Below are 13,650 nucleotides of genomic sequence, written 5' to 3'. Positions count from 1 at the left end.
TAAGCAAACTCAGCCATCGGCAGGTAATCCACCCAAGCCGCGGGTCGCTGATTGGCGTAACATCTCAGGTACTGCTGCATGATCGCGTTGACCCTCTCTGCTTGGCCGTTGGTCTGCGGATGTCTCGCCGACGACAGGTTGATTTTGACGTGCAGGATCCCTAGGAGCTTCTGCCAGAAACTGGAAACAAACTGGCACCCCCTGTCGGACAGAATGCACCGTGGCAACCCATGCACCTTGAACACGTGGTCGATGAACAGTTTGGCTCCGCTGCCACCACCTTCGCGCAAGGAATGAAATGCGCCATCTTGGTGAACAGGTCTACAACCACAAGTACCGCCGTCTTGCCTCGCGAACTAGGCAGATCAGTGACAAAGTCCAACGCCACCCTCTCCCACGGTTGCAGTGGCGTCTCCAACGGTTCCAGCAGTCCCGCTGGTTTCTGGTGCACTGGCTTGGACCTTTGGCACGTGTCACACCTGGCGACGTAATCCGCGACCTCCCCTCGCATCTGGGGCCACCAAAAGTCTCTGGCCACTAATTCCGTCGTCTTTTCCTTGCCGAAGTGGCCAGCGCTGGGTGCGTCGTGTAACTGCTGCAGAACCTTCGCGCGGAGATCGTCTCCCGGAACGTAGAGAGCACCTTTACGGGTCAGCAGGCCGTCGCGTATCTGGAACTCGTCGTCCTTCGCTGTGCCCCTCCGCACCTCTTCCATCTTGGACTGTGCGAACGGATCCGTCTGCAACGCGCGACGCACCGCCTCCAGGTTCACGGCGGCTGAAGCGCACGCCCACGCCTGCGGTGCAAAAATGTGCTTGGCTGCCACCGGTGCCGCTTCCTCGAGATACTGCGGTTTCCTGGAGAGCGCATCTGCTATGACATTGTTGTCGCCTGGAATCTACTCTATCCTGAAATCGAAATCCGCAAAGAACTCCGCCCAGCGTATGTGCCTCTGGCTCTGTAGCTTCGCCGTGCGCCAGTACTCTAGGTTCTTGTGGTCCGTGCGGACCTGCACGGTGTGCTTGGCCCCGACGAGGAAGTGCCTCCACGCCTTGAAAGCTGCGTGGGTGGCCAACAACTCCCTGTCCCAGATGGTGTAATTCTGTTCTGACTTGCTGAGCTTCCGGGAGTAGAAAGCGCAGGGCCTCCAGTTCCCCTGCGGGTCTTCCTGTAAGAGGACGGCCCCCACCGTTCTGTCTGATGCGTCAGTCTCAACCCTCATGGGCCTGCCGGGATTCATGTGTAGCAGCTGTTCTTCGGACGCGAAGAGACTCTTAAGTCTCCTGAAGGACTGCTCCGCCTGGTCCGTCCAGGTGAACTTCTTCTTCTTGGAGCTGAGAGTGTCCGTGATAGCTGCCGTCTCCCTGGCGAAACCCCTGATGAACTTGCGGTAAAAGTTGGCGAAGCCGACGAACCTCTGGACCTCCTTCCGATTCCGCGGGCTCTGCCAGTCCAACACCGCGTGGACCTTGGCGCTGTCCATGGCTAGTCCCCTGTCGGACAGCCTATAGCCCAGAAAATCCACCTCCGTCACGTCGAATTGGCACTTCTCCAGCTTGGCGTAGAGCCTGTGCTCCCGTAGCCTCTGCAGGACCTCCTTCACGTCGCTCTCGTGAGCCTCCGGCGATTCCGAGAAGATCAGAATGTCGTCGAGGAAACATACGCACTTCTTGTAGAGGAGTCCCGCTAGCACGTGGTGCATAAAAGCTTGGAAATAGTGGGAGCCATTTTGGAGACCAAACGGCATAACTCTGTATTCGTAGGTGCCTAACGGCGTGAACATGGCCGTCTTCCACTCATCACCCTCTCGCACGCGTATGAGATTGTAAGCTCCGCGGAGATCCAACTTGGTGAAGATCTTCCCTTTCCGCACCGTGGCGAGCAGGTCGTCAATCTTGGGCATGGGAAAGGCCGCGGGCCTTGTCTTCGAGTTTATGAATCTGAAGTCTACGATCAGCCTCTTTTGGGGCGTGTCCTTCTTCTTCACAAAAAACACAGGACTGCCCCCTACAGCCTTCGATTCTCGGATGAATCCCCGCTGCAGGTTGTGATCTATGAACTCCCTGAGCTCCTGCAGCTCCTCCTCGGACATGGAATACAACTTCACAGGCGGCAGCGTTGTCCCTGGCAAGAGGTCAATAGCGCAATCGTAGGGCCAGTGAGGTGGCAACTGGTCTGCCTCCTTTTCGCAGAAAACCTCCAAAAACCCCTTGTACTTGAGGGGTACTGCTTGCGCCATGCTGAGACGTAGCTGCTGCCCCTCCTCTTGGCCCTCCTCCTCCTGACCGGTCTGGATGCAATGCTGTGCGCAATAGGACGAGCCGAAGGTGAGCTGCCGCTGGTACCATGCCATGGTCGGGCTGTGCCTATCCAGCCAACTCATGCCTAACACTATAGGCGTGTCTGACAGGCGGGTGACGTTGAAACTGATGACTTCTCGGTGATTGCCAATCTGCATCACCATGGGTGGCGTCTGTTGTAGCACCTGCCCACCCAGCAGCTTCCTGCCATCCACTGTGACGACGTTCAATGGCAGCGTGGCTGGCAGAAGCTCTATGCGATGCTGCTTGACGAACTGCACCCCCACGAAGTCTGCGTTGCTCCCACTGTCAATTGTAATGGGGACTTCCAGGGTGCGTCCATTAGGCAGCTGGAGAGTTGCAGTGAGCTGCACCACTGGCTTGGGTGGCAGGGGGTCTGTAGGCTGCAAAAGCGCTGGGGACTGCCCTACTGACTCGCCTGGCTGTGCCCCAGCATTGCTGCTTTCAGCCAGGCATTGCCGTTTCCCTGAAATTGCTCTTCATGTTGTGCTGCTGCAGTTACTGTTGCTAAGGCTGCAGTGTGCTTTCGGAGCCTCTGGGGACACTCTTTGGCCATGTGCGTCGCACTGTCACAGATGTAACACTTCCTGTTCCCTCTAGGAGGCTTCGCCTTGACTGCTCCGGACGCTGGGGCTCCGGCAGCTGACTGAGCCTTTGCACCACCCAGTTCCATTGGCTCCTCCCCTGCCTGCAACTGAGGGGAGGGACGCTGACGTCCTAGATCTCTGGGAAGGAAAGGAGGCACTCTAGACGGTGCGCGAAGCTGGCTACCCTCCTCATTGCGCCAAAAGCACTCTTCGTGACGTACTCCAATGGCAAGCGCCCGCTGCACCACTTCTGCTAGGGTTTGAAGTCTGTCCCCCCTTGCCAGCTCATCTTTTACAGGGCTAGAGAGCCCCTCCCAAAACAAGTCTCTTACTGCCAGGGAGTCCTTCTGCCATCTCAGTACATTCAGCAAGGCGAAAAAGCGAGCATGGTACTGACGTACTGAAGCCTTGCCTTGCCTTAAACCGTGCATCTGTTGGCGTGCTACATCCACATCCACTCTAGACTGGAAGCAAGCGTCCATGCACTTGATAAATTCATCAGAGTCCCTTCGAGCAGGGCAATCCTCGCGCCACAGATTGCGCAGCCAAGCCCTCGCTTCCCCATGCAAGTGGGACACAATGAAACCCACCTTCTCCTCCTCATATTTAAAGTCGTCGCAAAGCAAATGCAACGCATATTCTACGTCTGCTCGAAAACTGGAGTACTGCTGCAGGTTCCCATCGAAGTGGGCTACCAAGTTGCCCCCTCTTCTGCCCAGTGCTACTCCAGCAGCTTTGGCCTCCGGGAACCCCACTTGGCATGCATGATCCCACCTGGCTTGCAGACCTTGGCACCGCTTTTCCGCCTCTTCCCCCTTCTTCTGGGAGACCACTACCTCAGTGGTAAGCTGGGAGACTGCGTTGCGTAGCTCAGCTATCTGCTGCTCCATACTCATGGCTGCCAAACTTCGTGAGCTTTGCAAAAAAAATTTTGCGTACTTTTGGAGAGGGGACTTACTGTCAGGGGCTGCCTCAGGTCTCAGCTCACAAAAGACCAATGCCAAGCTCTTCTTATATACAAGGATGTTTATTGCAGTTCATTATTGGTTCCACAACCGAGGCGTGCAGCCCCGCGTCTTTTAGCCTAGACGTTTGAAGTCCCCTCTGAATCGATCCCGCCCCTACACCAGTTTAAGAGGCTTGTGCTGGTCCACCTCTTTCTGTCTTTCCTTTTCCGCAGGGTCTTTCTGCCCCCCTGAGTTCCTTCCCTCCTGCTTTCCCCTGAAGCGGATTCCTCAGATGCCTGCTCCCCCCTCCTTCGTGCTTTGGGGCCAGGCTCCTCCTCCGGGCTCTCTCCATTTCCGCGCGCCTCCACATTTGAACTTGGCGCGCGTTCGCTACCCCTGACCTTCCTCTTGACACTCACACTACTCCCTGTACTACTCTCCGCCCCTTCCGGCAGGACGTCCTGCTCCGATCTCATTCCCCTGTCTCCTTCCTGCTCTGCTCCGTGTGTCCCACTGGGAACTCCCCCCTTTTCACTCCGTTCCTGCTGGGAAGCCGGCCCCGATCTCCCACTCCCACTCGGGGTTTCCCTGCTGCTTCCCTGCTCCTGGCAAGTCCCCCCTGTGACCCCCCTTGGCCTGACCAGGGGCGCCCCCTTCTGGGAGTCCTCCGATTCACTTGAGAGACTCATGGAAGACCTCAAGTCATTGTCATCCTCTTCCTCACTGTCCTGGGATTCTTCCCCATCGCTCTCCGTCTCCCCCCTCACCTGTGCCTCTGTCCCTGAACCCCTGACAGTTAGTGTTAGGGTTAGGGTTAGGGTTAGGATTAGTGTTAGGGTTAGGGTTAGGGTTAGGGTTAGGGTTAGGGTTAGGGTTAGGGTTAGGGTTAGGGTTAGGGTTTAGGGTTAGGGTTAGGGTTTAGGGTTAGGGTTAGGGTTAAGGTTAGGGTTAGGGTAGGGGTAGGGGTAGGGGTAGGGGTAGGGGTAGGGGTAGGGGTAGGGGTAGGGGTAGGGGTAGGGGTAGGGTTAGGGTTAGGGTTAGGGTTTAGGTTAGGGTAGGGTATGTTGGAGCTGGAACTTAACGAGTTAAGTTTTTCCCATGATGCCACACCATTCTGACGTCACTTTTGGAAGCTTGGGAGGAGCTTTGGGCAAAGTTTGCCAGTCCCACTCTGTACTCTGTGGGGGAAAGGATGCAGTGCTGTGATGGCTGCAACTAGTCCTGGAAATTCCTGAGAAATATCGGAATAAAAGCTGTAAATAGACAAACCTGGACTCTGTGTGTGTTTGTCTGGAAGCCAAGCAACGTGACAGTTTACACCGCTGTGCAAAACTCTGCTATGGCGTGACGGAGAGCTCGGAGCAGAGCATGCGGCAGGAGAAGTGTGCCGGGCAGTGAAGAGCTAATTGAGGGCCATAAATCAATTAGCGGGAGTCACGCCTGATAACAAACTGCCATAGGTTATGGATGTCCTTAATCATCGCTTGTAAACCTGTCACGGGAGACTGCCGGAAAGCTTTGATCTGCGGTGTCGAGCAGAGACGGCAGGAGGCGGAGGCAGAAGCAAACAAGCAAGCTGCAAGACGCAGAGAGTGCCTGTGTTGCTGAGAACTGCGAAGAGCTGAGGTATCGTTTCTCCAGGGAGAGAAGCCAGAGGAGCTGATGTTTTTGTAAGTACAGCTTGGGGCCCCCTTGGGAGAACGGAAGGAGATGGCAGATGGCCAGGAAGGGATTCAAGCTCCGTTTGAACAGCTTGAGGAACTCACCGTCCAAGCGTGGAATACCTGGACAAAAAGGGTGAGAGCGTGGTTTTTAGCCACGGAAGTTTGGGACATTTCCCAAAAAGAACCAGTGCAACTGGTGGACAGAGATGTCAGAGATTCAGGAAATCTGAAGTCTGTTTCTCTGGAAGAGAGAATGCAGAGGGAGAAAGCTGAGATCTGCATGTTGAGAGCAGGTGTTCATGCTAATTTGCAACAACACCTGAAGGGCGTTGAATCTGCGTGTGGGGCTTGGCGTGTGCTGAAACGTCTGTGTGAAGGCTCAGCAGGAGGCCAAGGGCAGATTGAAGCTGGAAGCCTAGAGATGGCTGGAGCCCCTCAAGGAGTGCTAGTGAGCAAGTCGGGGGGGCGGAAAGTTCCAAAGGCAAGTTTGAAAAGTTTTCCACTGAACCTGATGGAATGAAGCGGCAGTTCAAGGGGGGCGGATCTGGCAAGGAGTGCTTTTCCGGAAGAAGGAGGGCCAAGCCAGCTGAAAAGAGCCCCAGGCAGTGTTTTTCCACTGGAGTTTTTCGTTGCTACGTGTGTAATGCAGCGGGACATCTGCGGCGAGATTGCCCCAACCGGAGCAGAGAGGCAAGACAGGATGTTGCCAAGGTCAAACAGCTGAACTCTCATGGGAACCAGTCGGGTTTCCGTGGCAACCAGTCTGGAAAAACAACCAGGCGTGGGACTGAGGCTGGTGGACGTACCAGGTGCCAGGAAGGGACGTATCAGATAACAGCTAGTCTGGCTTTGTCTGAAGACAGCTGTGACAAAAGCACTGAGCTAAGTTTTATTATTGACTCTGCAGCTAATTGCGATTTGATTCCAGAGACATCTGCTGGAAAGCTGCGTAAATGCAGGGCTGTTTTAACAGGGATGACTGTTAAGTTCACAGACGGAACACAAAAATCAGTCTGTGGTATGGCTAACGTGTTTTTCTCTCCTTCACAGGAGGAGCTAGAGGTCTACGTTGTGCCGGGACTGAAGTGTTGTCTTTTATCTGTATCAGCTCTAATGAAGCAGGGATACAATGCTCGTTTTGAAAATGACACCTGTTCCATTTTCAGAGGAGGGAGACAACGGGTCAACATGCAGAGGGAGAACAATGTCTTTGTTCTGGAGTCACCTCTGGAGGGTTGTGGGAATGCTGGAAAAGCACAGGTGAAGTGTGCTAAGGTTCCCAGTCATGTGCAAAAGTTGCACAGGTGCACAAAAGGGTGTAAAATCACACAATGTGGGAGGAGGTCCCAAGGGTGCAGGGCATGCAAAGGTGCAAAGGTGCTTGGTTTTCCCGGGTTTGGGGGGGTTACCAAAGAGCCCTTTGAGCTTGTTCACACAGATCTGTCAGGACCCAAGAGGTCTGAGAGTCTGGGTGGGGCCAGGTATGTGCTGTCGCTGACAGGTGACCACAGCCAGGTTGGCTGGAGTTTCTCTCTCAAATCACAGGGGGAGGTGGCGCAACTGATCCAGGATTGGGTTGCGGAGGTGGAACGAAGGTTCTCCACCAGGGTGCAAGGGTTCAAGAGCGACCGAGGGTCACAGTTTACTGGGTCTGCTCTGGAGGAGTTTTTCAAGGAAAAGGGAATACGTCACCAGGTGACGGGTGCAAAGTCTCCTCAAGGGGAGGAGAGGGAGGAAGTGGCTGATCCCGGTGATGGGGCCCAGGTCCAGAATCAGGGTTCAGATCCCGGTGATGGGGACCAGGTCCAGGGTCAGGGGTCAGGGCAGGTTTGGGCATCTCCAAGGGTTGTGAAAGGAATGTCCAGGTGTGAGGCTTCGTCTCCGGTAGGCGTAATGGAGAAAGCTCACGGACGGGTTGTCAAGTCAGAGGGGGAAACGTCTGACGGAGAAGACACAACTGCTGGCTCAAGTGGGTCAGAGGGGTTTCAGGTCACGGGTGCGTGGAAAAGTGTCGCACAGTGTGATTCTGGGAATATTGAAGAGGTTCAACAGGTGCCTGGGAAAGATGCCGGGAAGGGGCTCAAGGCAAAGGGGAAGGTGTTGAACTCAAAAGGGTCTTGTCAGAAGGTGCGGCAAAGGGGGGTGTTGGAGCTGGAACTTAACGAGTTAAGTTTTTCCCATGATGCCACACCATTCTGACGTCACTTTTGGAAGCTTGGGAGGAGCTTTGGGCAAAGTTTGCCAGTCCCACTCTGTACTCTGTGGGGGAAAGGATGCAGTGCTGTGATGGCTGCAACTAGTCCTGGAAATTCCTGAGAAATATCGGAATAAAAGCTGTAAATAGACAAACCTGGACTCTGTGTGTGTTTGTCTGGAAGCCAAGCAACGTGACAGTTTACACCGCTGTGCAAAACTCTGCTATGGCGTGACGGAGAGCTCGGAGCAGAGCATGCGGCAGGAGAAGTGTGCCGGGCAGTGAAGAGCTAATTGAGGGCCATAAATCAATTAGCGGGAGTCACGCCTGATAACAAACTGCCATAGGGTAGGGTTAGGGTTAGGGTTAGGGTTAGGGTTAGGGTTTGGGTTTAGGGTTTAGGGTTTAGGGTTAGGGTTAGGGTTAGGGTTAGGGGTAGGGGGAGAGTTAGTGTCAGGGGTTCAGGAGCAGAGACGCAGAGAAGGGAGGAGACAGAGAGCGAGGGGGAGGAATACGAAGGAAGGATGAGTGGGGATGACGACCCGAGATCACCGAGCCTGTCTAGCGAGTCCGAGGATTCCCAGAAGGGAGCGCCAGCAGCCAGAGCAAGGGGGGAGAGCAGGGGGACACCCCAGGAAGAAGGGTCCAGAGAGGGATCAGAAAGCAGCAGTTGGAGATCGGGACCCACGTTCCCAGCCGGGAGCAGCGGGGAGAAAGGGGACCAGATATCGGGCTCCGGAGACTTTCAGAAGGAGGGAGGGCATGAGTCAGGAGTAGTCACGCCCACCTCGGGGAGCGAGGAAACGATCAAGAGGAAAGTGGAGAGTTGGGCGCGCGCGCCAAGTTCAAATGTAACGGAAGCTGGCGCAGTCAGCAGCCCAGAGAGTGAACCGGGTCCCAAAGCCCGCCGCAAGGAGGCGGAAGGGTCAGGGGGGTCCGCGTCAGAAGAGAGTAGGAAAGGAGAGACCCAGGGGGGCAGGAGGACCCAGAGACGGAAGGAAAGGCGCAGGAGGTGGAGCAAGGCTAGGGTATTAAGCTGGTGCGCTAGAGGCGGAGACTCAGACGGGTCTTCGTCGTTCTGACCTAGAAGAAGTAGGGCTGCACGTTGCAGTTTGGAAATGGAACCTGTAATCCAATAAAGACTCTTTGAAACTGAACGCTGGCTGACTTGGTCCTATGTGAGCTGGGACTGGGCGGCAGCCCTGACAGTAAGACCCGTCTCTCAAGCTTCTGACACCTGATACCTCGCAGCGGAGACAGAAGCAGCTGGAGGAGGGGATCGGTGTGTGGGAGCAAGCTCACGACGGTTGGCAAAGATGACAGAAGCAGAGAAAGTTTCAGCGCTGCAACAGGCAGTTACCCAATTGAATGCGGAGGTACTGGCATCCAAGAAAAGGGAGGAGGATGCGGCAGCCGCCTACCGAGATCTCCACGCCAGGTTTGAAGCATGGGTTAAGCATGGGCAGCCAGGACCCAGACCGGAGGGGGTTGGGTTGGCACGGAGAGCAGGAGGGCTGGTGGCTCACTTCGATGGGAATTTACAACAGTACCCCAACTTTCGAGCAGATGTGATGTGCGCACTGCAACTGCTGGCAAAAGACTTTAGAGATGAGCAAGAGAAAGTGGGGTTTATACTGTCCCATTTGCATGGGGATGCGAAAGCGTGGCTGCGCAATTTGTGGAGGGATAAAGATCCGGCGCTTCAGAGTGCAGATGCCTTTATCAAAGCGATGGATGCATGTTTTTTGTCTACCATTGATGTGGATCTTGCCCGACGGGAGATTCATGGACTGAAACAAGGGAGGGCGAGCGTCCGGCAGTACCACGCCCGCTTTTTTGCGCTGGTCAGTGCATTGGAATGGGACCGGGACTCGCCCCCAGTCAGGGACCTGTTCTGGGAGGGTCTCAGCTCTGCTGTGAAGGATGAAATTGCGAGGGGGGAGAGGCCCCGAAGCACGCAGGAGGTGGTCCAAAGGGCGCTGACTGTGGGGGTGAGGCTGGAAGAACGTCCATGGTGCAGAGATGAAGGACGTGGAGGGCGCGAAGCAGCGAGAAGTTTCTCTTTCGTTCCAAGGGAAGCAGCGCGTGCGCAATCCACACCTCCGCCAGGAGGGGGAGTGGAACCTATGGAAGTGGGAGGCGCCAGGGCTCAGTCAGCTAGCAGAGCCTCTGCACCGACAGCAGTCAAGACTAAACCTCCTAGAGGGACCAGGAAGTGTTACATATGCGAGAGCCCTCAACACTTGGCGAAAGAGTGTCCCCAGAGGAGCTCCAAGCACACTGCAGCCTCCGCAACGGTGAAAGTGGCCACGCAATGCAGCGAAGCTCAGCAGGGAAACGACGATGTCTGGCTGGAGACAGAGGCACTGGGGCCCAGCCAGACGCATCAGTGAAGCAGTCCCCAGCGATATTGCAACCCACGGACCCCCTCCCACCCAAACCAGTAGTGCAACTCACAGCGTCTCTCCAGCTACCCAATGGAGTCACCATCGAAGTGCCGCTTTCTGTGGATTCTGGAAGCAACGCAGACTTTATAGCACAGGATTTTGTGGAGCAGCACGCTATAAAGCTGCTGCCTGCCACTCTGCCCCTGCAAGTCGTCACAGTGGATGGCAGAGAGTTGCTAGGGGGGCAGGTGGTGAAGCAGACGCCACCAATGGTGATGCAACTTGGTAACCACAGGGAAGTCATCAGTTTTAATGTCACCCGACTGTCGGACACGCCCATTGTGTTGGGCATGAGTTGGCTGGACAGGCACAGTCCAACGCTGGCTTGGTACCAGAGACAGCTGATCTTCGGCTCCTCTTACTGCGCAGAACACTGCATCCTGCCCAGGCAGGAGGGGGAGGAGGAGGACTCACAACTGCAGTTGGGAACGTTGCAAGCAGTTCCCCACAAATACGCGGACTTTCTGGAGGTCTTCTGCGAGAAAGAGGCAGACAAGCTACCACCGCACAGGCAATATGACTGCAAGATTGACCTCCTGCCAGGGGTGACGCTGCCGAAGGGGAAGCTATATTCCATGTCTGAGGACGAACTACAGGAACTCAAACAGTTCATCGATCACAATTTGCAGCGCGGTTTCATCCGGGAATCCAGCGCAGTAGGGGGCAGTCCTGTTTTCTTCGTGAAGAAAAAGGACACGCCCCAAAAAAGATTGGTCGTGGATTACCGCCTCTTAAACAGAATGACCAAGCCCTCCGATTTCCCTATGCCCAGGATTGACGACCTGCTGGCGACGGTGCGCAAGGGACGCGTGTTCACCAAGTTGGACCTGCGAGGAGCGTACAATCTCATCCGCGTGAGGGAGGGCGATGAGTGGAAGACAGCCATGTTCACGCCTCTGGGCACCTACGAATACAGAGTGATGCCGTTTGGTTTGCAAAACGGTTCTCACTGTTTTCAAGCTTTTATGCATCACGTGTTGGCGGGACTCCTCTACAAGAAGTGCGTCTGCTTTCTGGATGACATCCTGATATTCTCTGACTCGCAGCAAGCACACGACCAGGACGTTCGGGAGGTGCTGAAGAGGCTGCAGCAGCATAGACTGTACGCCAAACTGGAGAAGTGCCAGTTCGACACGACGGAGGTGGATTTCTTGGGTTACAAGCTGTCGGACAAGGGGCTAGCCATGGACAGCGCCAAGGTTCGTGCGGTGTTGGATTGGAAGAGCCCGCGCAACCGGAAAGAGGTCCAGAGGTTTGTCGGATTCGCCAATTTCTATCGCAAGTTTATCAAGGGGTTCGCGATGCAGACGGCAGCTATTACGGACACGCTAAGCTCCAAGAAAAAGAAATTCATCTAGACGGAGCAGGCGGAGCGGTCCTTTCAGACACTCAAGCATCTCTTCGCGTCGGAAGAGCAACTGCTGCATATCGACCCCAGCAGACCGCTGAGGGTGGAGACAGATGCGTCCGATAGAGCAGTGGGAGCGGTACTGCTGCAGGAGGACCCGCAGGGGGTCTGGAGGCCGGGGGCGTTCTACTCCAGAAAGCTCAGCAAGTCGGAGCAGAACTACACCATCTGGGATAGGGAGCTGCTTGCCATTCATGCAGCTTTCAAGGCGTGGAGGCACTTCCTGATCGGCGCCAAGCACACGGTGCAGGTCTGCACGGACCACAAGAATCTGGAGCACTGGCGCACGGCTCGGTTCCTGAACCAGAGGCAGATCCGTTGGGCGGAGTTCTTTGCTGACTTCAATTTCCGAATTGAGTACGTCCCGGGCGACACCAACATCATGGCGGATGCCCTGTCCCGAAAACCGCAGTACCTCGAAGAGGCGACGCCAGTGGCAGCCATGCACATCTTCGCGCCAACAGCGTGGGCGTGCGCTTCAGCCACAGTAGACCTGGATGCGGTGCGAAGGGCGTTGACGGACGACTCATTCGCGCAGGCGAAGATGGCAGAGGTGCACAAGGGCACGGCGAAGGGCGACGAGTTCCAGATACGAGACGGCTTGCTCTTACGTAAAGGGGCCGTCTACGTGCCGGGAGACGAACTTCGCGCCCGGGTACTGCAGCAGCTGCACGACGCACCCACGGCCGGGCACTTTGGCACAGAAAAAACGGTGGAATTGGTCGCAAGAGACTTTTGGTGGCCCAGACTGAGGGGGGAAGTCGCGGACTACGTCGCGAGGTGCGACACCTGCCAGAGGGCCAAGCCGGTGCACAAACCACCGGCGGGACTGCTGGAACCGCTGCAAACGCCGTTTGAACCATGGGAGAGGGTGGCCCTGGACTTTGTCACGGATCTACCCAGCTCGAGAGGCAAGACAGCTGTACTAGTGGTGGTGGACTTGTTCACCAAGATGGCACATTTCATACCGTGTGCGAAGGTGGCCACGGCGGAACAAACAGCCAAATTGTTCATAGATCACGTGTTCAAAGTGCACGGGCTGCCGCGGTCTATACTGTCCGACCGCGGACGCCAGTTCATCTCGAATTTCTGGCAAAAGCTGATGGGCTTCCTGAACGTCAAGATCAACCTGACATCGGCAAGGCACCCGCAGACCAACGGGCAAGCGGAGAGGGTCAATGCCATCATGCAGCAGTACCTGAGATGCTATGCCAATCAACAGCCTGCGACGTGGGTGGATTACCTGCCGCTCGCCGAATTCGCCTACAACAACACGAAACACGTATCCACAGGGGTGACGCCGTTCTTCGCCAACAATGGGAGGAATCCCAGAACCTTCCCGGGACTGGACAGAGTGGGGGAAGGGGAACCACAGACGGCGGACGCTTTCGCATCTGAGTTGCAAGAGGTCCACGATCAACTCAGACGGCAGCTGGAGCTGGCGAAGCACGCATACAAGGTCCAAGCTGACAAGCACAGGCGAGTTGGCGAGGAGATCCGAGTGGGAGACTGGGTCTGGTTGGCAGCCCACGCGGTGCCGACCCGATCGTTAGCCAAGAGGAAGCTAGGGCACAAGCAACTCGGTCCATACCGAGTCGAAGCGCAGATCAACCCGGTGGCTTTCCGGCTGGTGCTACCAGAGGGTTCCAGGATGCATCCGGTGTTCCACAGGTCGGTGCTCACGCCCTACAGGGCACCGCACAGGTTCCAGGAACCAGGAACGGCACCGAGTCAGTCTCCGGAGCGGACGGAGGTGGGAAGATTGCCACAGCAGGACCCCATCAACGAAGTCACGGAGATTTTGGACTCCAGATGGGGGGAAGACGGAGTAGAATATCTACTAGCAAGGGAGGGCACCCGGGCCAGTACTAATAGCTGGGTGCCGGACTACGCCTTGGAGGAACCCCTGATCAAGGATGAGTTTCATGCCCTTTTCCCACACAGACCTATGCCAGCGGGCTTCTTCGACGACTGGTTGTTCACGCCCACGCTTTCCTCCAGCACGTTCCATGGCTTCGACTCGGAAGGGGAACCCGCACCGCGCACACGTTCCCCAGAGGGGTCACCGGAGGGTTCGACGTC

The sequence above is a fragment of the Podarcis liolepis genome (assembly GCF_965112155.1).
Source record: "Podarcis liolepis genome assembly, chromosome: W".
Classification (NCBI taxonomy): domain Eukaryota; kingdom Metazoa; phylum Chordata; class Lepidosauria; order Squamata; family Lacertidae; genus Podarcis; species Podarcis liolepis.
This window is presented reverse-complemented; position numbering follows the sequence as displayed.